The sequence below is a fragment of the Pseudopipra pipra genome, chromosome 1, assembly GCF_036250125.1.
Source record: "Pseudopipra pipra isolate bDixPip1 chromosome 1, bDixPip1.hap1, whole genome shotgun sequence".
NCBI classification, from domain to species: domain Eukaryota; kingdom Metazoa; phylum Chordata; class Aves; order Passeriformes; family Pipridae; genus Pseudopipra; species Pseudopipra pipra.
In genome coordinates, this window is record NC_087549.1 from 1,930,098 (window position 1) to 1,957,886 (window position 27,789).

The window sequence follows — 27,789 nt, forward strand, 5'->3', positions numbered from 1 at the left end:
TTAAAAATTTCGATTTATTGATGGTAGAGATGAGACCTGAGAATGATCCAGACCCTGCTCTAACCCTGTAACACACTCCTGAAAAATAAAGGGAACAGAGATATGGTGGTGAGTGACTGTCAGGGAAAAACAGGTGGAGGTGTTGGGAAGACAACACAGTCAGGGAACATATTAATCCCTTGAGACCAGGACAGGCTTCCCACTTCATTTCTGCCCACTCTCACGATTATTTATGATTTGGAGGGGCTGCAGGGAGTTACCATTTGGGAACTTTTGAGATATTATCCTTTTTTTTTTTGCAGAGCCACAGTGTGATTCCAGAGGGATCTGAGCTGCAGCAGAGTGGGGAGGTTGCAGTGCAGAGCCTGCATCACCTCTCATTTTCAAAACCTGTAACTAAGGATAAAACCCACAGATTCCTGGCCTCTCCCATGGCACTCCTGCATTCCCTCTTGTTTTCTGCCTGGCTCTTCATATTCCAAAAATCTGGGATAATTTCCTCTCCACGCCGAGCGTCAAGAAGGACAAAATCCCTTTGGCAGCTTCAGGGCATTGCTGAGAATGGATTTAAAAGCAGGAAATAGCCCGAAATTCCCAGGGCGATCCCGCGCGTGTGGCTCGGATGCTGGGGAAAAAGGGACTGGATTGACGGAGGAATGGTCGTAAAGCAGCAGAAATGAGGTACTTACGTCAGGGCTCCTGATTTCCATCTCGACGTCACCTAGCAACACTCCAGATAAGGGCTTTCACTTCCGAGGAACTCATTCCCTGGGAATTTTCCCATTAGGTGGCACCACTGGCCTTGAGAAGCCTTTGATGTGCTTTGTCTCCTTCGAGCCACGTTGACCTAAACCCCAATTCCGAGACCCCTGCCCCAAAAAGCTCAGGAAGAGTTGGATGAGATTCGTGCAGACCTCAAAGTGATCTGGGCTATTGGTTGTGATTTGATTTGGAGAAGAATTTTTGATAGGACTCAGCCCATCTTTGCACTGGATTCTGGAAAACCCCACGGGAAGACATAACCTGGCTCCTGTGGGCAGGAACTTCACCAGAGTTTGAGTTGAACTCAGGAGTGGAAATAACTTTTCTTATTGGCACTTATGGGGTTATTTCATTCCTGGCTGCAGGGAGGGAACTGTAACTCCCAACAAAGCTGATCTTGATGCATTTATGGTTTGCTGCTGGAAAGGGGATGCCCAGGTTGCCAGGAGAACATGCTGACAACGCCCCAGGTGTCACACAGAGACCTCCAGAGTCGACTTCTGAAATTTTTTGTTTGGATTTTGAAGGCAGATTCAGTTTTGGAAATCAGCATTTGATTTCTGTGGGCTCTATCTGGTGACTGAGCAACCTGGACTAGTGGAAGGTGCTCCTGTCTATGGCAGAGGGTTGGAATTAAGTAATCCTGAAGGTCCCTACCAACCCAAACCATTCTATGTTTAGGTCAGGTTTAGTGATTTGCATTTTGCCCTCCAAGAAATCAAGTGAGACGAATCCCACCCCAGGAACATTTCCCAAACTCCTGGGTTTGCAGTAAAAAATGTCCTGCTGGGTCTTCTCCTGTGTTCTTTGCTACCTGTCACGCTGCTGTCCCCATCTGGCCTTCCAGGAATTTGTTGATCTCCAATGCTGCTGAACTAAATAGCTCCCAGCTCTTAAGAGAAGAACAGAACAACACCATTTCACAGAATCAGAGGCATTGATGTTTCAAAATAGACACTGGATTATTTTGATTTGCCTTCAAAGACAAGAGTCTTTGAAGGAAAGCTAAGCCTGGAGCAAAGCTGAACTCCAGGCTTTAATAACCCTTCAAAGCAAAGCTTTACGTACAAGGGAACACTTGTGATGGGCCACACAATAATCATCAGCTGATAAATCATCTGGCTCTGCAACCCTTTCTCTTACTTCCTTCAGCATCCAAATGTGGGAAAATAAACCAGGAAGAGTTTTCAGTCCCTGCAGGCTGAGCCAAGCTGGACTTGTAGGATCTGTAGTCACTGAATTGCTCCTTCTGTAAATAAATATAACCAGAGCTGCTCTGAGCATCGAGCCTCGTTTTGGGAATGATTTTGCAGGGGGCAGATTGCAGGATTTCTTGAAAATATTTACTGGGGCCAATTTCCAATACCTTCTCCTTATGGATCTTGAGATCCAGGTGGAGATGAGAGAGACATTCAATAGGATAGAGAACAAGGATTGCTCATTCCCACTTCAGAGCTGAGACCTAGTCAGTCTTCAGGCTCCAACCCTGTCAGCAATATTGGAGATTCCTCTCATTTCAGCATCTCCACCAGACTCAGAATAGAGGAATCTGGGTTTGGGTTGTGTTGTCTCTTGGCCAAGGTCTTTAGTGATGCCCTGGACATTAAAGATCATCTCTTTCCCATCCCTCTGCCATGGGCAGGAACACCTTCCATTAGCCCAGGCTGCTCCAAGCCCCGTCCAACCTGGCCTTGGACACTTCCAGGGATGGGGCAGCCACAGCTTCTCAACATCTTGAGTCACTGGTGTGGGGAGTTGTCTACTGTGGAGCAAGTCCAGGGGAGGCCACAAAGATTATTAGAGAGGTTGAACTCCTCTCCTGTGAGGAAAGGCTGAGAGAGATGGATTTGTTCAGCCCAGAGAAGAGAAGGCTCCAAGGACACCTTGGAGAACCTTTCTCTTGGCAACACTGAGCTTTCAGGAGCTGGATCTGTTATATGTAGGAGACAATTTATAAGCTTAAATGGGAGTATCATTGCTCAGCTGGCCAAAAATGTCCCCATCTGAGAAGCACAAAGATGCTGTGACCCTCAGCCACACATGTGACCAGTTCCTCAGTGACCAGGGGTGGGATCACAACTGGGATCCAGGAATGGAAGTGTTTTTGCAGGAAGAAAACCCACTTAGGGTATGATTCTGTTGTCTGGATATTCCATAGCCTAGTTTGGGAGCTCTAAATATCAAGGAACTGTTATCTAATAAATCCCTGGGAGGAAATATCTGCTGCTGTCGAGCTGAACATTCAAGCCCAGATTAAATATATTTTTGACACCTTTCTCTACCAGATTTTTGACAGACATGGAAAACTCACCGTGCATTTCACAGAAGTATTTTGGGAAGACGTGAATTTGGAGCTGGGGAAAGATGGGAGATCGCCCTGGGAGCGAATTATTTGCAGGATAAGTTGGTGGGTTGGGCAAACCTGTCCCATCTCACCACACGAATCTGCCAGGCTCCCATTCCCTGGGTGGAGAGAGACAGATTGGTGTGCACAGATTAGCCAGGCTCCATGGATAACTCCAGATCCTTCCGTGGGCTCTGTGAAAAGATGTTAGGAAAGTCTGTTCAATGCTAATGCTCATGATGGCTCTCAGCTCAAGGCTTCTGTTTAAATCCAGATTTTAGCTGTGTTTTATCATAAAAGCCCAGAATGATTTGAGCTGGAAAGGACCTTAAAGATCATCTCATCCCACTCACCTGCCACTGGACCAGGTTGCTCCAAGCCCTGTCCAACCTGGCCTTGAACACTTCCAGGGATGGGGAAGCCACAGATTCTCTGGAAAGCCTGTTCCTGCTCTCTGAGTAAAGAATTTCTTCCCAATGTTATGGACCTTGGCCTTCAGGAACAGCAGTGAGCCCCAATTTATTATTTCTTATATTTATTATTTCTTATCAGGACATGCTACAAGGAAGTGGTTTGGGTATTTTAGACCTGTCCAATGTGTATTTTTGGATGTCAGACCAACCTGAAACCCTGAACAGCACAAAAACAAGACATGGTCTGAGGGATGAGACAAGACAATGTCCTCAGCACCAGCCCAGAGAGAGGAGTCTGTGTTTGATTGTCCCTTTTACTTTCTTCCCAGTTATCTCTTGAGCCTTCCCTACAGTGAATGTCTTTCACTTCATCCTCCACCACCTTTGTCACTCCACATTCAGCTTCCCCTTCTGCAGCTTTGTAGCTACAGAGACTTTACTCCGTCTCCTTGTTTTCCTTGCAATGATTTGTGAGCTTCTCTAATATCAAAGTAAGTGTTTCCCGGCTCCATCCTCCAGATTCACATGATTAAAGTCATGCATGGAAGTCACAGACACTGACAGGGAGTCTGGGCAGGCACCTTGAACCAGTGCTTTTGATCTCATTCTGCCTGTATCTTATTCCCTGAAACAACTTCCTTTTCTCTCAAGCCAAAATCAACTAAAGGCTGCCCAAAAAGGCTGAAAGATCATCATATTTCAACAGGTTTTGCAACAATTGTAGCCTCAGCAGGGCTGAAGTAGCTCAGCTGGGAGAGCGTTAGACTGAAGATCTAAAGGTCCCTGGTTCAATCCCGGGCTTCAGCAGGGTTTTCCTGCCCTTTTGGGTGCCCAGGGCGGGGATTCCAGTACAACAGAGACATGGACAGGCAGGAGAGAGGCCAGCAAAGGGCCAGGAAGGTGATCACAGAATGGGAAAGGTTGGAAGGGACCACAGCGAGTCATCCAGTCCAAACTCAGGGTCATCTCAGAGCACAGGGCACAGGATGGTGTCCAGATGAGTCTGGAATATTCCCAGTGAGGGAGGCTCCACACCCTCTCTGGGAAATCTGTTCCAGTGCTGAGTCACTGCCCAGCAAAGAAGTTCTTCCTCATGTCCAGGTGGAACTTCCTGGGCATCAGTTCCTGCCTGTTCCTCTTGTGCCATTGCTGGGCCCCCCCGAGCAGAACCTGGTCCATTCTGTGCCTCCTCCCTGCACACACGGACAGACAGGGATGAGGTTCCCTCTCAGTGTCTCTTCTCAAAGCTGAAGTGGCCCAGCTCAAGGGGATGAAGGGACTGGAGCATCTCTTTTATGAGAGAGACCTGGGGCTGGCTCTCCTGAGAGGTTGTGGAATCTCCATTCTGAGACATCTTAAGAAGCCACCTGGATATATCCTGGGGAACTGGCCCTCAGTGGTCCTGCTAGAGCAGGGGGTTGCACTAGAAAATGTCCAGAAATCCCTTCCAACTATTCTGTGTGGAGAGGGCAAGGATAAAAGTTTACATCTAGATAAGGGAAAAGCCAAACTAATGAAATCTTCATATTTTCCCATCAGCGGTGTCCACCTGGTCAACCAGCCCAACCACCCTGGCTGAGCAACCAGCCAACAGAGCTGTGATAAAGATCAGGGTGTGGGAAAAACCAGACCTACACATAAATAAGCAGGTTTAAACACTCCTATCCTTGAAACATTTATCAAGGTGAAGTTTTTCCTCTTTTTCCTTGATTTATTTTTTCTTATTTTTAGTCAAACTAAGAGCCCCAAAATTAACTCCTCACCCTCTCTGAGATGCTGGTGTCTGTCATCTGCTGCGGGATCTGCAGCGCGACGTCACGAACAGGGCCCCCAAATAAACTTCCGCTCTCCTTTAAGGCACCATCTGTGTCCCATTTCTGCAGAGCCTGGCAGAGATCTCTTCCCTTCTATGGAATGTTCCTTCCCCTTGCTGAGCTCCAGACTCCTTCGGAGGTGGGGAAGGCGGTGGGTGGGAGCGGTGCCAGCTCGGTGCGAACGGAGCTCGCTGTGACAGAGTCCTCGGGTTATCAGGAGGCTTTCGGTGCTCAACCACGGTCAGGAGGCCCTGGAACAGGCTCGAGGGTGATGCCTTCAACTCTGTGTCACATCCAATTTTAGTTTAGCTCTTTTAGTGTGGCACTTTTAGCACCTCTGTACGAGATTTCCGAAAATGTTTAACGTTCCTTGCCGAGGATTCCAACGGACCGAGATTTGAGCAAGGTGAAAAACAGCTTATCTGGAGAAAATGTACTCGGAATAAGACATAACAGGATCACACCATTTGATATAACCAAGTCAAAACTGCTCAGGAGCCTTGAAGCTGTTGCAAGCAGGACAGAGATGATGAGGAGGAGGAGGACAGGGATGAAGGGGTGGTTGTTTTGCCACCACTGACTGAAATTTGGGAGGTGTGTCTGAGGGTGGGACAATGGGACAGACAGTTTTGGGGCTGGGTGTAACTAATGAGGTAATGCCTAGATATTGTAATTAGATGGTATTATAAAAATTGTAAAGGCCTGTACTGTGGGCGTGTGCAGTATAGTTTGTGCACCAAAGGCACCACAGTTAAAGTGCTGCTTTCTACTTTTCTATACTCAAAACTGTCCAGAGAATTATTTCTCTGATTTTAGGCAACAAGGGCAATGCACAGATGAGGCAGAGCCAACACCAGGCCTGTGTCTGGCTGTGAGAAAGAGAAGCTTCACTGTGGTTTGTTAATTAGGACAAGAGTAATGAGGGGAGGAAGAACCAAGCTGGGGATGTCATGAAGAGAAAGGTCCAAGTCACTGGGACACACCATTGTTTGGGACACAGAATCACAATCAACTAGGTTGGAAAAGACCCCTGAGATCATCGAGTCCAACCCGTGCCCCAACCCCACCTTGGCACCCAGCCCATGGCACTGAATGCCACGTCCAGGCTCTGCTTCAACATCTCCAAGGATGATGACTCCACACCTCCCTGAGCAGCCCATTCCAATGTCTAAGCCCCCTTTCTGAGAAGAAATTCCTCCTAATGTCCAATCTAAACCTCCCCTGGCGCAGCTTGAGGCTGTGTCCTCTCATCCTGTTACTTGTTGAACCCCTTTTGGCTTCCCCCTCCTGTCAGGAAGTTGTGGAAAGTGAGAAGGTCCCCCCTGAGCCTCCTCTTCTCCAGACTGAGCCCCCCCAACTCCCTCAGCCTCTCCTCATAGGATTTGTTCTCCCGACTCTTCCCCAGCTCCTTTGCCTTTCCCTGGTCTCTTTAGCAGGATGAAGTTCACAGCCTTATCTTCCTGTTGTGCAAATAAATTCAGCTTTATTGCCTGATTCAGGCAGTGAAACCCACAACAAATCAGGAAGAGCCTTAGTTTAGGCTCTGCACCAAACCAGCTGAATGAGCTGTGCAAACTGTAACCCTGGGCCTCAGTTTCCCTTTGCTGTAGCAATTCCCTTTCCCTTCCCTTCCCTTCCCATGGAAGCACTCGTTGTTCTCTGTGTTCTCAGCTTGTTTGTGTGTATTCCCCCAGCACGTGTCCCCAGGGATGGTGCTGCATTACTCACACACCTCTCGAATCCTCTGTTTAATTCCTTTTATTTGCAGGAGTTGGGAACAGTCATGCTCTCCAGGAAAACACAGCCCTCACAAAGCTGGAATCAGCGTCACTCAGCTGTTCCTAAGAAACTCCTGTGACTTGCAGGTGAATTCACCACAGACTGGATCGGAAATGGGAGGTGGGAGTGGTAAGAAAGAAGGGGACAGATCATCCCAGAACACCAGGAGATGAGGTAAATAATTAGGAAACAGTGTAAGAAAGAGGATGATGGACTGGAGATGAGGTAAGAGACCCAGAATCTGGGTCACAGCTGGTACAGAACATTTAAATGGCCAAGGAAAACTTTGGGATTCAGGGGATCTGTTTCTGGTTGTGGAAACTTGCTCTTTTTGGCAAGAGCAGTGACCACCACTGCTCAAAGCAGGGACAAGACAGAGGTGCCTCCAAATCCACCTCCCACAAGTTGAATTGATTTAAGGTCCTATTTGCTCTTTTCCTGTATCCACACAGAGACCCACATTCCCTCAAATCCCGCTTATTTGGGTGCTCCAGGAGGCTCTGTGTGTGCTTGTGGAAAGTTTCCTTATCAGGAAGTTTAAACCACTATTAAATCATTATATCTTAGACCAGGAATTGTGTGACCGGCAGGACCAGGGCTGTGATCAGCAACTGAAATCCAACTGAAATCCAGCTGAAACCCAACTCAAATGCAAATTCTGGGGGCTGTTTTAGGCCTTTCATGATAAGAAAGACATTGAGGGGCTGGAGTATGTCCAGGGAAGGGAACGGAGCTGGGAAGGGTCTGGAGCACCAGGAGCAGCTGAGGGAGCTGGGGAGGCTCATCCTGGAGAAAAGGAGGCTCAAAGGGGACCTTCTCACTCTCTGCAACTCCCCAACAGGAGGGTGGAACCAGGTCAGACTAGGGCTCTGCTCCCAAGTACCACAGAATAGGATGAGAGGAAACGGCCTCAAGTCACACCAGGGGAGGCTCAGGTTGGATATTAAGAACAATTTCTTCACTGAAAGGGTTTCCCAGCCCTGGCCCAGCTGCCCAGGGCAGTGGGGGAGTCCCCATCTCTGGAGGGATTTAAAAGCCGTGTGGATGTGGCACTTGGGGACACGGTTTAGTGGTGGACTGGGGTATTTTTACATTAATGGTTGTATTTGCTGATCTTAAAGGTCTTCTCCAACCTAAACAACTCTATGATTTAAACTCTAAACTTCCATGAAAAGCTGTGGCAGAGAGGGGAAAATGTAACTAGTTGAATTTTCCAGCCCTTCCCTGTTGTTTTCCTGTCCCCCTCAACAATAAAATCATCTGGCAAAGGTGGCTGGACACACAGAGGGATGTTTTGTCTCCTGGGAGTGCCAGCAGAACCCTCCAGCAGGGAATAGGGATAACTGGTACCACATTCCCAGAGCCCTGCCTTGCTCATTGTCTGTACTTCCCATCCCCTCAACCCAGCAGAGCACTCCCACCTTCCAGAGGGAGCCAGCCAGGAACAGCAGGGAGGGAAAAGTTCACCTGGAAGGGAAGGAAAGCTGTTCCTGGAGGAGGTGAGAGCAGGACTGGGGATCCTGTGACGTTCAGCTGTGTTTTGAGAGCAACTTTCTGGCCTGACCCTGACCTGGGAGTTCGCTGAGGGGACAAGAAGGGCTCAAAGAGGTGTGTTTGCATCCTCACCAATGTTATCCAGCGGGGAACAGATCACCCAGAAAGTTTAGCTCCTTTGGATTAATGAATCCATTGCATATTCCTCGGGAAATCTCTCTCTCACATTTCCACATGCTGCTGGAATTTGCTGCAGTGTGTGAGACCAACTTTTAACTGTTTCTCTTGACAGCTGCCAGCCCTGGAATGGGACAAATTCCTCGGCACTGCTGGAGGATTGATGGAGAGGGATTTGTGTTGCTGATGGTTACAAGCACATTTGCAAGTGTTGAGGTGTTTGGGGGGAGTTTGTCTCCTTCTCCTCACATCTTCCATCTTATTTGAATTTTTTTTAAATCTTGTTTATGTCTTATCTCCTCCACAATGACACCTGGGGAGGCCACAGCTCCCTTCCCACAGCACCACTCACAGCTGAGGCTCTCACAGGTCCCGCTGACACCTGATTCCTGGAATCATGGAATCAGAGTTTGGGTTGGAAGGGATCTTAAAGATCACCCAGTTCCAACCCCCGTGCGATGGGCAGGGACACCTTCCACTAGAGCAGGTTACTCAGACACCAATCCAGGCATCAGCAACTGGGAAATCACATTTCTAGGCACATATTTTCCCTTGCTGTCGGGTCCTGCTCCACTGGAAAGACACCTTTGGGAAGGTCCTGGGGTGCAGTTCCAGGCTCCAGCATCTTGTGTCACTGTGTTTCCCATCACCCACCAAAACAGGAACCTTTACAGGGCTGGCAGGAATGACATTTCTAATATTTTTATATTATATTTTATAATTATATTATATATTTATATTTTTATTGTTATATATTTAATAATTTTAGTTTTCTATATTTCTAAATATTTCTATATTTAGATTTCTATATTTCTATATTTTCTATGTTTCTATATTTTCTAAATTTAGTTTTCTACATTTCTATAGTTTTCTATATTTCTATATTTCTATATTAGTTTTCTATATTTCTATATTTTCTATATTTCTATTTTATTATTATATTGTCTGTTTAATATTATATTTTATTGTTATGCTTTATATAATATACTTTATTGTTACATTATGCTTACGTTTTTTAGATCAGCTCCAAACCCTGAGCTAACAGGTCTTACCCCAGGGAAGCACTACAATTGCACAGGAACTGAGTTTTACCTCTCCTGACTATATTGAGAGTCTGGGAAAAAAAACAACCAACAACAAACCAACCAAAACAAACAAACAAACAAACAAAACAACAATAACAAAAAAAAAAAACACACAAGAAAAACAGCTCTTAACTTAAAAACTTCAGCTAAATATTTAAAACTCCAGGTGATGATCTGAGACCTCGAGGCCTAAAAATCCTTGGGCTGAAAAAAAAAATGCACCCTCAGTGGTTTTAAAAGTGTTCTACTCCTGACTTTTTTTTTTTAATTTTAATTATTGGCTCAAGAATTGGGGAGATTTCACGGCAAGGGAAAATCTGAACTCGACTTTTGCAAGGTTTCAGCTGCAAAAGCAGCTTCCCTGGAGCCCCAGGACACCCTGAACGTGTTTAGCCACCCATGAGGATCCTGAATGGGGTGACACTAAAAGCAGCAGGTGATTGTTCGATTGCTCTCAGTGCAGGGAAGGAAAAGCTGCCGCCGTTTGAAATGCTAATTTTATGGGGTTTAAAAGCCCATTTCGCTTCTCTTCCTCCTCCTCCTCCTCCTCCTCCATCTCCTTCGCTCTCGCTGCTCCTCCGGCGGAGGTGCCAAAACCTCCTCCGTCAATTTGTGAGAACTTTCTGCTTGAAAACTGGAGCAGAGAATCACCCACGGATCCCGCCTGGCACGAAAATACCGGAGGCAGAGGCACCGATTCCAAACGACTCGAGGAGTTTCCCCGTGTCAGGGGGAAAGAAATGGGAATGTGGAACCGACTCCACCAAAATCCCTCTGGGAGGAAACACCTGTCCAGCATCTTCTGACCATGGACAGGGATATTGCTCGTTATAAAGACATTTTCCCATTTGTTTCTAGTGTCTTTTAATTCTTAATTTGATCCTTTGCTCCTTGCCTGGGAGTTGAAATATTCCCAGATCTGTTTTGGGTTTTTTTGTTTTGTTTTGTTTTGTTTTTTCCAATGAAACAAAACTCAACAGGGCAAACTCTCCTCTAGACATTCCCACTTGCTTGGAATGAGGGATTATAAGACAAAGTTAAAATTCCAAAGCAAAAGAGAAGTTTTCAACCCATGTGACACAAGTCAAGTGGCTTAAAATAATGATCTAAGTGTAGTTTAAAACCTCACATATTATATAGGAATTAAATTCACTCCTCTGCTGGATTCTTATCCTTTTTTATGAACTGTTTTCCTGAATTTGCAGAGTTTTGCCAAGGGTGTTTTCTGGGCTGTTGGGAACCAAACTGAAATCCACCCACCCTTCTGCATGGAATTCCAGACTCTGTTCCCTCCTGGGTGCTCCCAAAACCTGACAGAGATGTATTAACTCTTTCTCCATCCTAAATCCCACCCTGGGCAGGGGAATAAAACCCTCCACATCTCATAAACGACAGCAGGAAGCTCCAAAATCCTACTTCTGTCTGCATTTCTGAGCACAATTTGCATATTTAAATAGCCTCCTTCCACATGGAAGGAGCAGAACTTCATGTTCTCTCCTTTTTCCCCCACCAGCCCCCTGAAGTCACAAACAAAATCAGACTTTGCTGTTCAAACCCAAGGGAAAGGAGAGCCCGTTGCCCTAAAAGTTAACAGCCCAAATAATAACCTAAATTGCATTTAATTAATCAGCCACACACCCTAAAACCATGACCCTTCTGAGGTGTTTTGGCTGTTTTTTACTTTAGTTCCTCTGAGGAACTGAGCTGAACCCACAAATTCTTTTGTTATTCTCCAGTTTTAGCATTTGGTGTTCAGAGCAAATCTCGGACAGTTGATTCATCTGAAAGAGGAATTTTTGTCTTTTTCCTTTTTATTTATTTTTTTTTTATGATTTTTTTTTTCGTGACACATGTCCATACTCCATTTTAAGGCACAGTTTAGACAGTGAGATAAATCCTAAGTCAAAATTTTCCAGGGGTTTTTTTGGATGACCTCAAAGGAAGAACTACCTTTATTCTCATATAGAATGAGTCATAGAATCATGGAATGGCCTGGGTTGGAAAGGACCTGAAAGATCATGGAATTCCAACCCCTGCCACAGGTAGAGACACCTTCCACTATCCCAGTGCTCCAAACACCATCCAACCTGGCCTGGGACACTTCCAGGGATGGGGCAGCCACAGCTTCTCTGGAAAACATGATCCAGGGCCTCCCCACCCTCCCAGGGAACAATTCCTTCCCCATATCCCATCTAACCCTGTCCTCTGGCAGTGGGAAGCCATTCCCCCTTGTCCTGTCACTCCACCCCTTCTCCAAAGTCCCTCTCCAGCTCTCTTGGGGCTGGAAGGGGCTCTCAGGTCTCCCTGGAGCCTTCTCTTCTCCAAGCTGAACAATCCCAGCTCTCCTAGCCTGGCTCCAGAGCAGAGGGGCTCCAACCCCAGGTCACATTTACACTGGATAAGTCACATGATGTTCATCAGTTGAACAAGGACCTCGTGCTCTTTAAAATATCCTGACAACTCTGACCTTTAGGGCAGGCAGGGGTGGATCTGCAACTCTAAGCTCAGCTTTTGGCAAAGCCGAGTGCTCAGCTGAGCTCTTAGGAACAGCTGGACTTCTCTGTGGAGGGTCAGCTCCCAGGTCATGGGCGGCTTCCCGAGGATCCTTGGGGCAGAACTTCTTAGCAGTAAAGCCTTTAGTTATCCCAGGATCCCTCTGAAGTCCACAGGGATAGTTGGTGCCACTCAGACTTCAGGTGCCACGAGGTCAACCTCGACCTCACCTGCTCAGCTGGGATGAGAAAAGCTGAGCCTAATCCTGCTGTCAGAGGCTCTGGGTGGCAGCTCCTGTGTCCCACTGATGGAAAGACTGTGGGATACATTTGCAGAGGACACTAAGCTGGGGGGGGAGTGTTGATCTGCTGGAAGGCAGGAGGGCTCTGCAGAGGGACCTGGACAAGCTGGATCCGTGGGCTGATTCCAACAGGATGAGGTTCAACAAGGCCAAGGGCTGGGTCCTGCACTTTGGCCACAACAACCCCCGGCAGCTCCACGGGCTGGGACAGAGTGGCTGGAGAGCAGCCAGGCAGGAAGGGACCTGGGAGTTGGGATGGACAGGAAGCTGAAGAGGAGCCAGAGTGTGCCCAGGTGGCCAAGAAGGCCAATGGATCCTGGCCTGGATCAGGAAGAGTGTGGCAGCAGGAGCAGGGAAGGGATTCTGCCTCTGTGAGGCTTCCCCTGGAGTGCTGTGTCCAGCTCTGGGCCCTCAGCTCAGGAAGGACATGGAGGGGCTGGAGCAGGTGCAGAGAAGAGCAACGAGGCTGGGGAAGGGTCTGGAGCACAATTCCCATGAGGAGAGGCTGAGGGAGCTGGGGGGGCTGAGCCTGGAGAGGAGGAGGCTCAGGGGAGACCTCCTCACTCTCTGCAACTCCCTGACAGGAGGGGGGAGCTGGGAGGGGTCGGTCTCTGCTCCCAGGAACCAGCAGTAGGACAAGAGGGCACAGCCCTGACCTGTGCCAGGGGGGGTTTAGGTTGGATATTGCGAAGAAGTTCTTTCCAGAGAGAGGGATCAGTTCTCCGAATGGGCTGCCCAGGAAGGGGTGGATTCTCCATCCCTGGAGGTGTTTAAGGTGAGACTGGATGTGGCATCAGTGCCATGGGCTGGGAACCACGGCGGGCTTGGATCAAGGGTTGGACTTGATGATCTCAGAGGTCCCTTCCAACCCGTCTAATTCAATGATTCTATGATTCTATAAAACCTTAATGCTGGTATGGGTGGTTTTCATGCCACTCTGGGCTCTGCACTGAAGTGTTTGTCACCTTTACAGCCCCACAGGAGCTCTGTGTTCCTGGCACGGTGCTGCTGCACGTCCAAGAGCTCTGCACTGCAGCACAAACTCGGCTTAATGCCTTTAAGCCTGGAGTAGTTGAGGCAGGATTATTGCTCCCAGGGCATGCAAATAATAATCCTTTCTTTCCCTCATCTCGTAGCTGCCATGTAATTTAGGAAATTAATCTTCAGGGCTGGCAAAGTCTTTTGTTCTCTGCCTCTGCCACGAAGAGCTCTGGCTGTCAGATCCCAGAGTGCTTTCCAAAGGGTTCCAGAGGACTTTTCCCGATTTTCTGAGGGTTGAAACTGAGACATGAGGATAAAAATTGCCTTCTCCTCGTGCCAGACATTGGCAGAGCGAGGGACAAAGCAGACTAGTCCATGTATTAAGATAAGTTTGCGCAGTCTGGCCTAGTGGAAGGTGTCCCTGCCCATGGCAGAGGGGCTGGAATTAGGGGATATTTCAAGTCCCTTCCAACCCAAACCATTCTATGACCCTATGAAAAACAAAGCAACAGCAAAAGCACTCCATGGGAATGAAAACTGTGACAGAAAAAAACCAGTAAAATCTAAATTTCCTGGGCTTTAGGGTGTTTTCTCTGTGTGTGTGTGTTTGGTTGCTTGGGGATGTGTATTTTGGTTTGGGGTTTATTTTTTAGGGGGCGGTTGGGTTTTTTTAGGGGTTTGGGGAGTTTTTTGGTTAATTGGTTGGTTGGCTGTGGTTTTTTTTTTTGTTTTGTTTTTATTTTTTTTGGTGTTTCTTTTTTTGTTGTTGTTCTTTTTTTTTTTTGGTCGAGTTTTGGGGGAGGATTGTTTTCGGGGTTTCTTTGATTGGGTTGGGTTGGAGCTTTTTTAGTGTTTTATTTTGGGTTTTTTGGGGGGGGTCTGTTTGTTTGTTTTGTGGGTTTTGCTTGTGGTTTTTTGTTGTTTTGTTTTTGGTTTGGGAATTTTTGTTTGTTTTGTGAGTTTTGCTTGTGTTTTTCTGGGTTTTGTTTTTTGTTTGTTTGTTTTGTTGTTGTTGTTGTTTTGTTTTTGTTTGTTTTGGTTTTTTTCCGCAGGAAAGAATTTTAAGCTCCTGCTGAGAGATTCCCATCCTTTTATCTGTCTGATCTTTCTCCTGTGTCTCCTGGGCAGTGAGACACAGCTCCGGTGCTGTGCGGTCAGGGGGGATGTGCGTGGATCGATCCCTGTGTGTGGGTCGATCCCTGTGTGTGGATCGATCCCTGCGTGTGGATCAATCCCTGCCGGCGCTCCTGGTGGGAAAGGTGGGGAGAGGCGCTCACAGGGATGGGGGAGAAGGGCGGCAGCAGCAAGTCAGGACTGAAAAAATTCAGAGAAAAAAGGCAGAAACCACTGGAATAAAAGGAATAAAATCCGAATTGAAGGGCACTGGCAGCGCCGTGTTTGTGGGGGACTCGGGAAAAGGTGGTTCTTGGGATCTGCCAGGAGCTGATTGATGGATGTGGGGACATGAAGAGGGTGAGAGGAGGGAGCTGAGTGTGTGCTGGGGGCTGGCGAGGCGCTGCCAGGGCGGCCGCCCCCGCTCCTGCCGCCCACCCGGCGCAGTTATTCATCCCGCTCCTGCCCTCGCAGCTCCCCGGGAGCACGGGGCAGCTTTAACCCTTCCTTAGGGCAGGCTTAACCCTTCTTCGGGGCAGGTTTAACCCTTCTTCGGGGCAGGCTTAACCCTTCTTCGGGGCAGGTTTAACCCTTCTTCGGGGCAGGTTTAACCCTTCTTCGGGACAGGTTTAACTCTTCTCTGAGCCAAATTCAGGGAAACCCGGCAGCTTTTGGCACAGAGGGTTGAGTCAAAGCTGTTCCAGCCAGGAGGGCACCAAGTCGTTGGGAGGAGGAGGGGGGAAATAAGCTGCTCCCACCCTCTCTGTGATGCTCTTGGGGGGTTTCTTTATGTCCTACAGTGTGAACATGGGGCCTGAGTGACACCAGTGGGACCCTTTCCTTTGTTTTCCCACGGCTGGATTGGGCTCCAAAGGAATTTCATTGTGGTTGCCTCCTTGTGCTGGACTTTTAGAGGTGAGCAAGCCCAGATGTCACTGGCACCTCCACGAGAACATCTGGCAGATCTGTGCTGAAACCTCTTCCCCTCTCTGGCTGAACAGAAATCACAGAATCGTAAATCCATAGAATGGTTTGGGTTGGAAGGGACCTTAAAAATCACACAGTTCCAACTCCTCTGCCATGGGCAGGGACACCTCCCACTAGCCCAGGTTGCTCCAAGTCCCATCCAACCTGGTCTTGGACACTTCCAGGGATGGGGCAGCCACAGCTTCTCTGGGCAACCTGTGCCAGGGCCTCACTACCCTCACAGGGAAGAGTTTCTTCCCAATATCCCATCTAATCTTGCCCTCTGTCAGTGGGAAACCGTTCCCTCTTGTCCTGACACTCCATGTCCTTGTTCAAAGTCCCTCTCCAGCTCTCCTGGAGCCCCTTTAGGCACTGGAAGGGAGAGCTTAAGGTCTCCCTGGAGCCTTCTCATCTCCAGGCTGAACAGTCCCAGCTCTCCCAGCCTTTCTTCATAAATAGATCTTTTATGTCCAAATCACCTCCCAGGAATAGTTCCTGGCCCTGGTAACCCCTGAACTGTGCCTGGGCATTGTCTGGAGGACACAGGTTGGCACATTTAAACACTGTGGATGGGCACTGAGCATCAAACAAGCCCCGGCACTGCCCTTATTCCCATTTCCAGCACACCTGTTAAACCAGGACTGTGGAACCAGGTCAGAACATTGTTCAGCTGAGCTGCTGGAATGCTGAGCCTGTGCCATCCTGCTGCTCCCAGACCCATCCTGCTGCTCCCTGTGCCACCCTGCTGCTCTCTGTGCCACTCTCCTGCTCTCTGTGCCACCTCACTTCTTCCTGTGCCATTCTCCTGCTCCCTGTGCCCTCTTGCTGCTCTCTGTGCCACCCTGCTGCTCCCTGTGCCATCCTGCTTCTCCCTGTGCCACTCTCCTGCTTCCTCTGCCACCTTGCTGTTCCCTGTGCTACCCTGCTGCTCCCTGTCCCATCCTGCTGCTCCCTGTGCCACCCTGCTGCTCTCTGTGCCACTCTCCTGCTTCCTCTGCCACCCTGCTGCTCCCTGTGCCACCCTGCTGCTCTCTGTGCCACTCTCCTGCTTCCTCTGCCACCCTGCTGCTCCCTGTGCCACCCTGCTTCTCTCTGCCTCAGGCTCAGTGTCTCTGCTCTGGCATTTCCTCCTGCCCTCGGGCTCCAGCCTCATTGCTGGGATGAGTTGATGAGGTCGGAGCCCACCAACAGGAGTTATCCCAGCCAGGGTGTGCAAACTCCTCTGAAACCTGAGGGCAACACCCAGGATGTTGTTTTACAACTGCCTGAGATCCGTTTCCAGGGCAAAAAGAGGCCCAAGACAGAGCAAATGGGAGATAATTGAATCCTGCACATGGGCCACGAAGGGAGTTCTGACCTACTTTGATCCAATTTGGGGGCCGGGAGGCCTAATTTAGGTGCAGGCAAAGGCAGTCAGGATTAAAAAGCTAATTTTAGCTGGTGCATCCTTGGGCCACAAGATGCTGCCTGAGGGCATCAGGTCTGCAAAGGTCCCTCCTGGGTGAGCAGCTGTTCCATTTGTGGGGTTATGTTTGAGTGGTGGCTCTTGACAGAGGCATTTTCCCATCAGGACATGGTGTCTCTTCAAGGCTCAAGAAGGTGATGATGTTGTTGACTCATTATTCAAATCCTGAGCAGGGAATTCATCTCCTGAAAGTGCTGCAGAATCTGAAAACTTGATGTCCAGAGCACCACTAGAATGAAAGGCAGAAAGAAGAGTCTCTGCCCTGCTATGGGGAAGAGATTGGATGGTGACTTTGAGAAACTGGGAGTCAAAGCTTTGCTTCTCACTTTTTTTATTTGAAAACTAGTAACTCGTGTTTTGTTTTGTCTCTGCTGTTTGCCTGAAGGTCTCCATGGATCAGGAATTAGTCAGAAATGGTCAGAGAAGCAAAGCCAAAGCACAATTACTCAGTTTAGAACTCTTTGGGGTATTTGCACGTTGAACACTTTAATTTTAAAAAGGTGAGAGCGGGACGGTTCAGGAAAGGGCACTAAGATTCATCAAAGATCGTGGAATTGGAGAATATCCCAAGCTGGAAGGGACCCACAAGGATATCATTGACTCATTTAGGTTGGAAAGGACCTCCAAGGTCATCGAGTTCAAGCTTTGACCCATCACCACCTCATCAACCAGCCCAGAGCACTGAGTGCCACATCCAGTCATTCCTTGGACACCTCCAGGGATGAATCATCAAGTCCAACTCCCAAAACGCTGCTGAAGCCCGGGATTGAACCAGGGACCTTTAGATCTTCAGTCTAACGCTCTCCCAGCTGAGCTACTTCAGCCCTGAAATGTGGATCCCTTTCCCTGTAAGGAACAGGCAGACCCACCAGGACAGCCAGGAAAAAGGCACTTTTTAGGGAGAGAGCTTGTTTCAAGGTCTGTTGTGATTCAGACTAAAATGAACTCTTTTGATAAAGTGTTATTTCTTGTGCCAGATAACAGGTTTGATTTCCTGTACAGCCAAATACCTGTGAGTTGACCTTCCTACCTCTTCTCAGAGCAGTCCAGGACACAGGATTGGGAAAAAACAGTCGAAGGAATTAAAGAAAAACCCCTTTCTATCACTATTTTTGCTGATGCCTTTGAATTAAAAACAATGTCCCTGTTTCACAGACTCAGACTGGTTGAGGTCAGAAGGGATCTCATGGACATCAAACCCCTGCTCAGGCAGGAACACCTCCAGGCAGTTGTCCAGGATCACATACAGGTGGCTTTGAAATATGGCAAAGAATGGGAACTTCACCTCTCAGGGCAACCTTTCCCAGCTCTCTCATCCTCTTCTCACACAAGAGATGCTCCAGCCCCTTCATCCCCCTCCTGGCCCTTTGCTGGCCTCTCTCCTGCCTGTCCCTGTCTCTGTTGTACTGGAATGCCAGCCCTGGGCACCCAAAAGGGCAGGAAAACCCTGCTGAAGCCCGGGATTGAACCAGGGACCTTTAGATCTTCAGTCTAACGCTCTCCCAGCTGAGCTACTTCAGCCCTGCTGGGGCTGCCATTGTCCCAAACCCTGTTGGAACAGGAAGAGCTTTCAGCCTTTTGCGGCTCCAACTGGCTCAGGGGACACTTGGCTCTTGTTCTGTCCCTGGGGAGTACTGAGGGGGCCCTGGGGACCACCTTCTCAAACAGCACCAGGCACTCAGGGAAATCAAATGTGTCCATTTAGATCAGGCTGATGGTCCTTCTAGTGCAGTTCCCTGTCTCTGGAAAAGGCCCAGGGAGATGTTCCATGGGAGATGACGGGAGTGTGGCTGAAGTTCATCCCCTTTGTGCCATATTCAAGGAGTTGGAAGGGACACGTCCTGTTCTGTCTGTTCACATCTGTCTCTGGATACTTAAACTATGGAATAGTTTGGGTTGGAAAGGACCTTGAGGATCATCTCATTCCAAACCCCCTGCCATGGGCAGGGACACCTCCCACTAGCCCTCCCACTAGGGTTGCTACAAGCCCTGTCCAAGCTGGTCTTGGACACTTCCAGGGATGGGGCAGCCACAGCTTCTCTGGGCAACCTGTGCCAGGGCCTCCCCACCCTCACAGGGAAGAATTTCTTCCTAATATCCCATCCAATATATCCATCCCTTCCAATATTCCCATCCCTCTGGCAGTGGGAAACCATTCCCCCTTGTCCTGTCACTCTTTTCCTTGTCCCAAGTCCCTCTCCAGCTCTCTTGGAACCCCTTTAGGCCCTGGAAGGGGCTCTCAGGTCTCCCTGGAGCCTTCCCTTCTCCAGGTGAACCCCCCCAGCTCTCCCAGCCTGGCTCCAGAGCAGAGGGGCTCCAGCCCTTGGAGCATCTCCGTGGCCTCCTCTGGACTCCCTCCAACAGCTCCACCTCCTTCTGATATTGGTGGCTCAGAGTTTTCTCAGAGTTTGGACTAGCCTGTCACTCCACAGAGCTCCCATCATCCATGTCCAGTGGGCTCTGAGTGGGTGACAAGGACCCATCTGCAGGTTCTCTCTGGGAAAGGGACACCTGCCAGGTCGGCCTGTGTGGGATCCTGGCTCCCTTGGGACACAGCTCCGCCCTTCCAGCTGTCCCATTTCTGCCTCGCCAGCTTTCTCCTTGTCAAGGAAAGCAGAAACCAAAGCTGTTCTGCTTCTCACCAGCTTTCCTCAGACAGGAGGAAATGCTCCCAACATGGAAACTGTGGTATTTGCCAGCCCACTCTGCCTAGCTGGAAATATTCAGCTGGGTGCAAAATTCCCACTGAATTTGTACCACTTTGCACATGCTTGCAGTGTTGGTGGAAAGGATAAAGAACAAGCCTTGAAGGAAGTGCTACCTTGCAGTTAAATTAGGAATTGGAGAAGCTGACTTGCTGGGAACTTGGATTATTCAGCTGGTGAAACAGAATTTCAGAACTGAAACTCTGCGAGCAAAGTCATGAGAAGTCAGACTTGTGTTGCCTGTTGAACGTGTCACATGGAAGGAGTTGGAAGCTGAGACTTTTCCTTATGGAAGAGGAAGAAATGAAACCTGTTTTTCTGGCTCAGTTCAGACCTGAGGGCTGGAGGTCCATGGGCAGCTCTGCTGTGGGGAGAACGAAGTGGAAGCAGGAGTGACCTTGGGATGTCTGCTCTGGCTGCTCTGTGGGCGGGTCAAACTCAGATCTTTTAGCAGATGTTGCTTTTTTTGAGCCATGTTCAGCTCAGTATTGCACTGGGCAAAGCAGAGATTTGGGAAAACTGCCCTGACAACCTCTCCACTGTCGTGGCAGAGACAGAGGGATACCGTGATTCCCTGCTGGAAAATGCCCCATCCCCATGACACTTATTTCCCTCCCTATTTCCATCTCTGTCCCCACTTTAACCCTATGGCAAAACCTTTTTAATAGGTGGCCTTGTGCTTCATCTTTGATTTTCTTTGGGTGTTTTCTTCGGGTCACTTTTGTGTCCTTTGCACCCAAGGGAACTGTAGAGTGTGTAGTGGTCTTGACCTCTCTCATCTGCCCTCATTCCTCCTGAAAAAACTTGTATTTCATCCACACCTTCATTACTGCCTGTTTTTTGTTTTTTTTTGTGTGTCCTCATCCCAGAAAGGATGTGAAAAAAAGCCCAAATTAACCAGTGGAAAAGATTAATAAAGCCACTTCTGCACAGGGAATTGCTGTGTAAACCACGTTTACCCAGTCAGGAAAAGGAAAGAGTGAAAGTAAGGATATTATAGGAACTAGAGAAAGGAAGGATATTATAGGATCTAGGGAGTAGTTGTTAAGGGTTGATTGCTTATTGATTCTTCTGATGTTGGAACTAAGGATTATCAGTGGGAACAAGCAAGTGCCAAGCCTGGAACAAAGAAAAATAAGGAATTACTTCACCCAGTGTCTGGTTATCTGGGTAACTCCCAGCCCCAGGGTATTACAGAGCACAAGCATTCAAATGGTGACCAGGAAGATTTACGGAAGAAAAAACTCCTTAAAAAGTGTGTGAAGATGGAACCACCTGGTTTGTGGCCTGAGCCACAAACCTCTGGAGACTGGGAGAGTATCTGGTGATACAACACTACATTATTTCTTCCTCTGTAGGTGTTAACTCCTGGAAAATGCTGCAGGCTGGGTTTCGAGCTGGATGTTGTTCTGAACATCTCTGGCTCCTCCTCATCCTCATGCTCTGGATTCCCGAGGCATCAGGGAAGTGTCAGCTTGTTAAACCCTGCTGGCATTTGGGCAGAGCTGAGCTGGAGGTGACATTTCCCACCATCACCCAGCTCTTTCATCACCACTCCCACTCAGGTGCTCGAGGCTTTTGCCATGACAGGCAGCTGACAGGAGATCCCTCTGTCCTTGCTTTCCCTCCGCCCGTTCTTCCCGTTTTCCTGCCATTCCGGGCTGATCTGCCTGTGCTTTGTGAAATGTCCATCTGCCCTGAGTCAGGGAAGCAGCTTTCCAAGGTTATGGAATTACATCCACACAAACCAGAAATCCAGTTGTATCCTGGGATGCATCAAGAGAAACGGGGGCAGCAGGGGAGGGGGGGATTCTGCCCCTCTGCCCCTCCAGGTGAGACCCCCCCTGCAGAGCTGCTCCAGCCCTGGGGAACAGCACAGGAAGGACATGGAGCTGCTGGAGAGAGTCCAGAGGTGGCACCAGGATGATCAGAGGGATGGAGCAGCTCTGCTGGGAGAGCTGGGATTGTTCAGCCTGGAGAAGAGAAGGCTTTGGGGTGACCTCAATGTGGCCTTCCAGCACCTGAAGGGTGATTACAAGAAAGAGGGGGAGAGACTTTAGGAGGGCCTGGAGTGACAGGACAAAGGGGAATGGCTTCAAACGGAATGAGAGTAACTTTAGATGGGATATTGGGAAAGAATTCTTGGCTATGAGGGTGGTGAAGACCTGGCACAGGCTGTCCACAGAAGCTGTGGCTGCCTCATCCCTGGAAGTGTCCAAGGCCAGGTTGGATGGGGCTTGGAGCAACCCCTGGGCTAGTGGAAGGTGTCCCTCCCCATGGCAGGGGGTTGGAATGAGATGATCTTTCAGTTCCCTTCCAACCCAAACCATCCTGGGATTCCATGAAATCTCCCACCAAATGCTCTTCCCAACAGCCAAGGAACCTGTCCAGATCCACATCCAGACCTCCGTGGGCCATGTGGATTCACCAGCCCTGCTGAGTGCACTCCTTTCTCATGGGGTCAACACAGCACCTGGAGCTGCAGACAGGTGACCTTTTCCACCCAACTCAGCACATCCAATCTGTCTCCAACCTTAGTTTTCCTTAGAGACATCCTGGCATCAAACTGTGCCACAGGTGGGATTTTGTCCTATTTCCCCACTCCTTCTCCAGCCATCTGCACCAGGGGAGTGCCATCCACTGCAGGGTTGGGATGTTATTGCTCCTCACATTCTCACTTGGCTCTGATGCTTCAAATAAGGTCCATGTTCCTCCTTTAGGCTTCTGGAAATTTTTCTGTCTCATTACACTAAGTGAGTTCCTGCTTTACTTGAAAAGCATTTTTAGTGATTATCTCTATTTTCCTGTCGCTATTTTCTCTTTCTTTTTTTTTTTTTTTGCTCTTTCCCCAGACTTCTCCAAAAACGATCTCATTAAGAACATGGAACTTCTGTCTCCGAAAAAAAAAAAAAAAAAAGGTTTCCTGAGGTTTCTAAAGGTCTCCCAGCAGGAATGTTGCTTGGTTCCATTTCCCCTCCAGTTGAGCAGTCCCCCAAGTGAGCCCATTAGGAAAAATGGACTTGCTTGAAAATAAAATTCCCCAAAATATGCGACAGCAGCAGCAGCAGCAGCAGCTCTGAAATGTGAGGCTCCAGTAGGCAACAAACTATGTTTGCAAAGCTCCTCTTTGATGGCAGTTTAATGTGTTGGGGAAGGAAGGAGATAATGGCACAAGGGGGACTGTGGGTGCTCTGCACCTCCAGCAATAGCTGGGAGAGGAGGCAGTAAAGGGGATGGAATGGGAGGCCTGGGATAACTTCATTGTTATTCCAGGGACAGAAATGCATCTTTGAAAAGCAGAGTTAATGAAGCCCAGCTGCCAAACTCTGCCTGTCACACAGCCCTCTCCTCTCCCTCCCCAAGCCTGATGTCTGAAAGCTGCTGAGATTGTCAGTCCATCCTTCGAGGGGGTGGCTCCAGGAGTTGTTTAGAATTTTTATTTAAGTTTGGCTGTTAGGAATCCCACAGGCTGTGAATAAGAGCTCTGCTGGCCTGGAAAAATGAACCCTGCATGGAGGGATTCAGCCTGTGGTCCTGCTGCTGCCTAAGAGAAATTGTTTGCATCCAGGGGGACATTTGCAATCTGCCCTGGGCAGAACCTCCCACGTAGTCACTGGGAGGGAGAGACAGTGAAAACAAACCCCAGACCTGGGATTTCAGCTCTCCTCAAGTTTAAATCACCAATTTCTGAGAAAATTAATGTTTTAGTGTTTGCTTTAGTGACTGTTTTCAGGGAGATCTAAGAGGTCTTAGAATCATAGAAAGGTGTGGGTTGGAAGGGAATTAAAAAATCACTTTTAAAAGTGTCCCATGGGCAGGGACACCTTCCACTGGGTTTCTCAAAGCTCCATCCAACCTGTCCTTGAACTCTTCCAGGGATGGGGCAGCTTCTCTGGGTAACATCCTGAATGTATTTCACTCGGAGTGATGGGAAAAATTGGAAAAGCAAAGCTCTGTGGCCATCAATTAGATAGAGGAAGATTGAGGGATTGAGGCAGAACTTTCTGAGGGCATCTCAGCTACAAAAAGAGAGCAGTGACCATGTCCTTGGCTGTGTCCTGCATGAACCCAGGCTGACCAGACACCAGGAGAACTCCCAGATTGGGTGTTTTCTCTTGGATCTAAGTGCTGAGAGACACAGTCTTGTCCTAAACTTGTTTTGTACCAATTACTGAATATTGCAACCCTGCTCAGTGTGAAAGTCCTGCTGCTTTTCCTTCCCTTAATGGCATCTGCAGATCCTGTTCTGCCCCCACAAACTCCCAGAGCTTTCCCTGTGCTTTCCCCAGATTTCTCTTTCAATGTGGAACACCCACTGCTATTTCAACCCATCCGAATTTCATTTACTGAAGGAGAGACCAAAAGCACTCAGGAATCGCTTCTTTAATAACTGTCAGTAGAGCAGAGGAATAAATTGGGCACTAAGAAGACAGAAGAAAAGCACCAAGAAAATATTTGTAAAAATAACAGGTGCTTTAAAGTGTGTAGGGGTTTGTAAGGATATTTATAAGACATTAATACACAAACCAGGTGGCAATACCTCATTAACGAGCCTTTTGTTCTTGCCAAACATGCTTTGGTGAGGTTCCCGGAGAGATTTCCCAGCAACTCATAAAATTAGTAGTAAACAACCCTTCTTGAGGGCTGGGAAATATTCTCTGCCTCTGCTGAGGGCTGGCAAATATTCTCTGCCTCTGCTGAGCATCCCAACCCCCTTCTGAAGTTTTTTCCACTGTTTTGCAAAACATCCAGAAGTTCCTGGGAGAAAAAATAATGGAACAAAAGAGAGGGAACAAGATGAGCAGAAGCAGAATCTACAATAAAAAAGCACAGGAATGATTTGGTTTGGACAGTGCTGGTGTCTTGATGTATAAATGGGTTTGTTACTTAACTCTGGTGATTCATTCTGTCAGGCACAGGGATGAGGCAGCTGCCAAATTTCATGCTGGGAGGGAATTTTCTCTCCCAGAACAGACTGGCAGGGAATTTGTAAAGCTGAGGGGTCACTCTGAAGGGTCAGGAATTGTTGTGACAAACGTGTGGACGAGCAGGGGGAACATCACGGAGCATGACAGAGGTTTGTTTCCATCTCATGGCACCAAACTTGCCCCAAAAATCAGTCCACAACCCTTTAGCTTTTTCTCCCACACCTCCAAAAGACCTGTAATCCCCAATCCATGACTTTGATGGGCTAGATAACCAGGTAAGACTATTCTTCTGTCTCCTATGGATGAATACTGGAGCAATATATCTTATAATACTCCTCACATCATTTATTTCAACCATGGTTCTAAATAAAGCCAAGCTGAAGCTGTTGGGTGCTTGGGGCAGGGTGTTTTATTCTTTTTTTTCCCCCTTTGTTTTTACAGAGTGTCTAAAGAACATGTTCCAGCTGTCTGGAAGGAAAGAGCAAAAAGAAGAAAAAAAAAGAAAAAAAGAACAAAGGAAAGCAGTGGAGATATTTAATTGAGATAATTTTAGCTGCTCTAAATGCCACAGACAATCTGCACAAGTGTTTGGGGAAAGGAGAAGAGGAAAAAAAGTTCTGTGCTGGCCACTCAGTGCCCAAATTAAGGGCAAGGAGGTGTCCTTTCAGAGGCCAAGTAGGAGCCTTCCTGGCAGCTTTTGGGTGATTGGTTTTTGAGCCTCACAGGTCTCTGTACCCTAAAAGACTGCAATACAGACCCCAAACTCCTCCTGATGGGGAAATCCTCTGAGTTTGGGGCTGGGAAGAGAAATAAGATGATTTTAGGGTGGGTGAACAGAGGTGGCAAGAGTGGATGAGGTGAGTTCACCTCTGTGTCTTAAGTGAACATCTGATAGGGTACTTCTGGGGCAGGACAAGACTTGGTTGCTCCTCATGGGATCTCTGTCTGTTCTGTGGGATTAAATGGACAGGGAGCAGGGAGACTGATATTGGAAAAGGCTGTCCAAGGCAGTGGTGGAGTCACCAACCCCAGAGGGATTTACCAGATGTGTAGGTAGATGTGGCACTTAGGGACGTGGTTTGGTGTTGGCCTTGGCAAAGCTGGGAGAATGGTTGAACTCAGTGGTCTTAGAGGCCTTTTCCAATCTAAATGATTCCATAGTATTGGCTTTCCTGGGACATATGGGATGCAGAGCCTGGGGTGTGTATTCCAAGAATTAAGACTGGCAGGTCTAGATCTTGTTCTGGCCTGATGGATGTTTGACTAGTAATCCAAAATGATCAAGCTCTTGTAGAAGGTTAGCAGGGAGGGATGTGGGGTCAGAGCTCTTCAGCTGTGGAGAAATCACAATCCATACCCCAGTTAAAAGGGATAGGTTCTGGAAGTGCTTTTATGCAACTCACAGGAAGGGAACCCCATCCCACGATTATTTTGGACAGTGACAGCCTCCTTTTTAATAATTGAAGGACATGGTTTAGTGGTGAACACAGTGGTGGGGGTGGGTTTACCCTGGACGTGATGATCATGGAATCATAGAATGGTTTGGGTTGGAAGGGACCTTAAAGATCTTCTCATTGCAAACCCCTGCTGTGGGCAGGGACACCTCCCACTAGCCCAGGTTGCTCCAGGTCCCATTCAATCTGGCCTTGGACACTTCCAGGGATGGGGCACCACAGCTTCTCTGGGCAACCTGTGCCAGGGCCTCACCTTGTGCTGTCACTCCAGGCCCTTACCCAAAGCACCTCTCCAGTTCCCTTGGAGCCCCATTTAGGTGCTGAAAAGCCACAATAATCTCCACCCACTGGTGGCCTTGGCAGTGGGGGTGTAACAGTTGGACTCAATTATCTTTTCCTGCCAGGATTTGCACTAATGTCCCTTCCCTAAATTGAGATCACAGAGTCATAGAATGGTTTAGGTTGGAAGGGACCTTGAGGATCATCCAGTTCTAACTCCCTGCCACCGGCAGGGACACGTTGCACTCCCTTTCACAACCTCTCAGGTAGCTCAGAGCTCCATCCAACCCCACCTTGGACACTTCCAAGGATGGAGAAGCCACAGTTTCTCTGGACAACCTCTGCCAGTGATCTTGGGAGATCTCTTCCAACCAGAACAATTCCACGAATCCATGCAAGTGAAAAATATGATTTTAAGACATTTTTCCCACCCCACCCCACCAGGAAACTGAAGCTTTGGGTAGAGATTTCATGTTCAGTCAACTTCCTGCACGACCCCTGACAGAAACCTGGGGGTGCCCTGGTGAGATTGCGTTCCCCTCACAACATTTGGGAAGGGAGTTGGAGGATTTTGGAGAGCAAGCAGGGGAGGGGAAGGAGGGCTCTGCCTGTGTTCATTGTGGGGGTCACAAAGCTCTAAATCTTAGGGTTTCCCCTCCTACAAAAGCACAATTTTAAGAAACCTGGTCCAGTGGAAGGTGTCCCTGCCCATGACAGGGGGTTGGAACCAGATGATCTTTAGGGTCCCTTTCAACCCAAATCATTCTAGGATTGCATGATCCCTTCAGGGAGCCTTCCTGGCTCTGAGCAAAGCAGCACTGCAGGAACTACCCCCCTTTCCTGATTCAGGGCCTGAGGAGGAGGAAAAATCCCTCTAACCCCTCCAGAGCAGTGTCAGCATTTGGGGCGCCGTGCCCACAGCGACCCTATTTTAGCACTGCCCTGGGGGTGCTGCCGTGGCTCATTTTTCCCCCCCTGCAAAGCTCCCCCGGCCCCTGGAAAGCTCCCAGGCAGGTGGGAGAAAGGCAGGAGCGTGCGGCAGCTCCCCCGGCACACTCACCCCCCGCTCATCCCTTTTGTCTCCCTGCTCCCACTCTCCCCTTCTCCCCCGCATCCCGCCCACCCCGGTGGCTCACTCGGGGATGGCTCACGGCTCTCCAGGTGATGGATACATGGATACCGACCTCGGCTTCTCCTCGAGGAACCCCTCGGCTCGGAGCCGCCGCTGCCTCTCCC

At 48.7% G+C, this 27,789-nt stretch overlaps 1 long non-coding RNA gene and 3 other non-coding genes across 6 annotated transcripts; 1 reads left to right on the forward strand and 3 right to left on the reverse strand.

Annotated features, from left to right (window-relative positions):
* Positions 1-27,789, reverse strand: LOC135406228 (uncharacterized). 3 transcript variants are annotated; one of them, XR_010426246.1, is made up of 3 exons: positions 27,738-27,789; positions 3,074-3,300; positions 1-2,011 (listed from the first exon to the last, which is right to left on the reverse strand). It is a non-coding gene; the product is annotated as an uncharacterized LOC135406228 (long non-coding RNA). The 3 variants fall into 3 exon arrangements; XR_010426245.1 differs by having other exon boundaries at positions 27,690-27,755; XR_010426244.1 differs by lacking the exon at positions 27,738-27,789 and adding an exon at positions 5,283-6,769.
* TRNAF-GAA (transfer RNA phenylalanine (anticodon GAA)) lies at positions 4,254-4,326 on the forward strand. Its single transcript has one exon. It is a non-coding gene; the product is annotated as a tRNA-Phe (tRNA).
* TRNAF-GAA (transfer RNA phenylalanine (anticodon GAA)) lies at positions 17,939-18,011 on the reverse strand. The gene has a single exon. It is a non-coding gene; the product is annotated as a tRNA-Phe (tRNA).
* Positions 18,636-18,708, reverse strand: TRNAF-GAA (transfer RNA phenylalanine (anticodon GAA)). The gene has a single exon. It is a non-coding gene; the product is annotated as a tRNA-Phe (tRNA).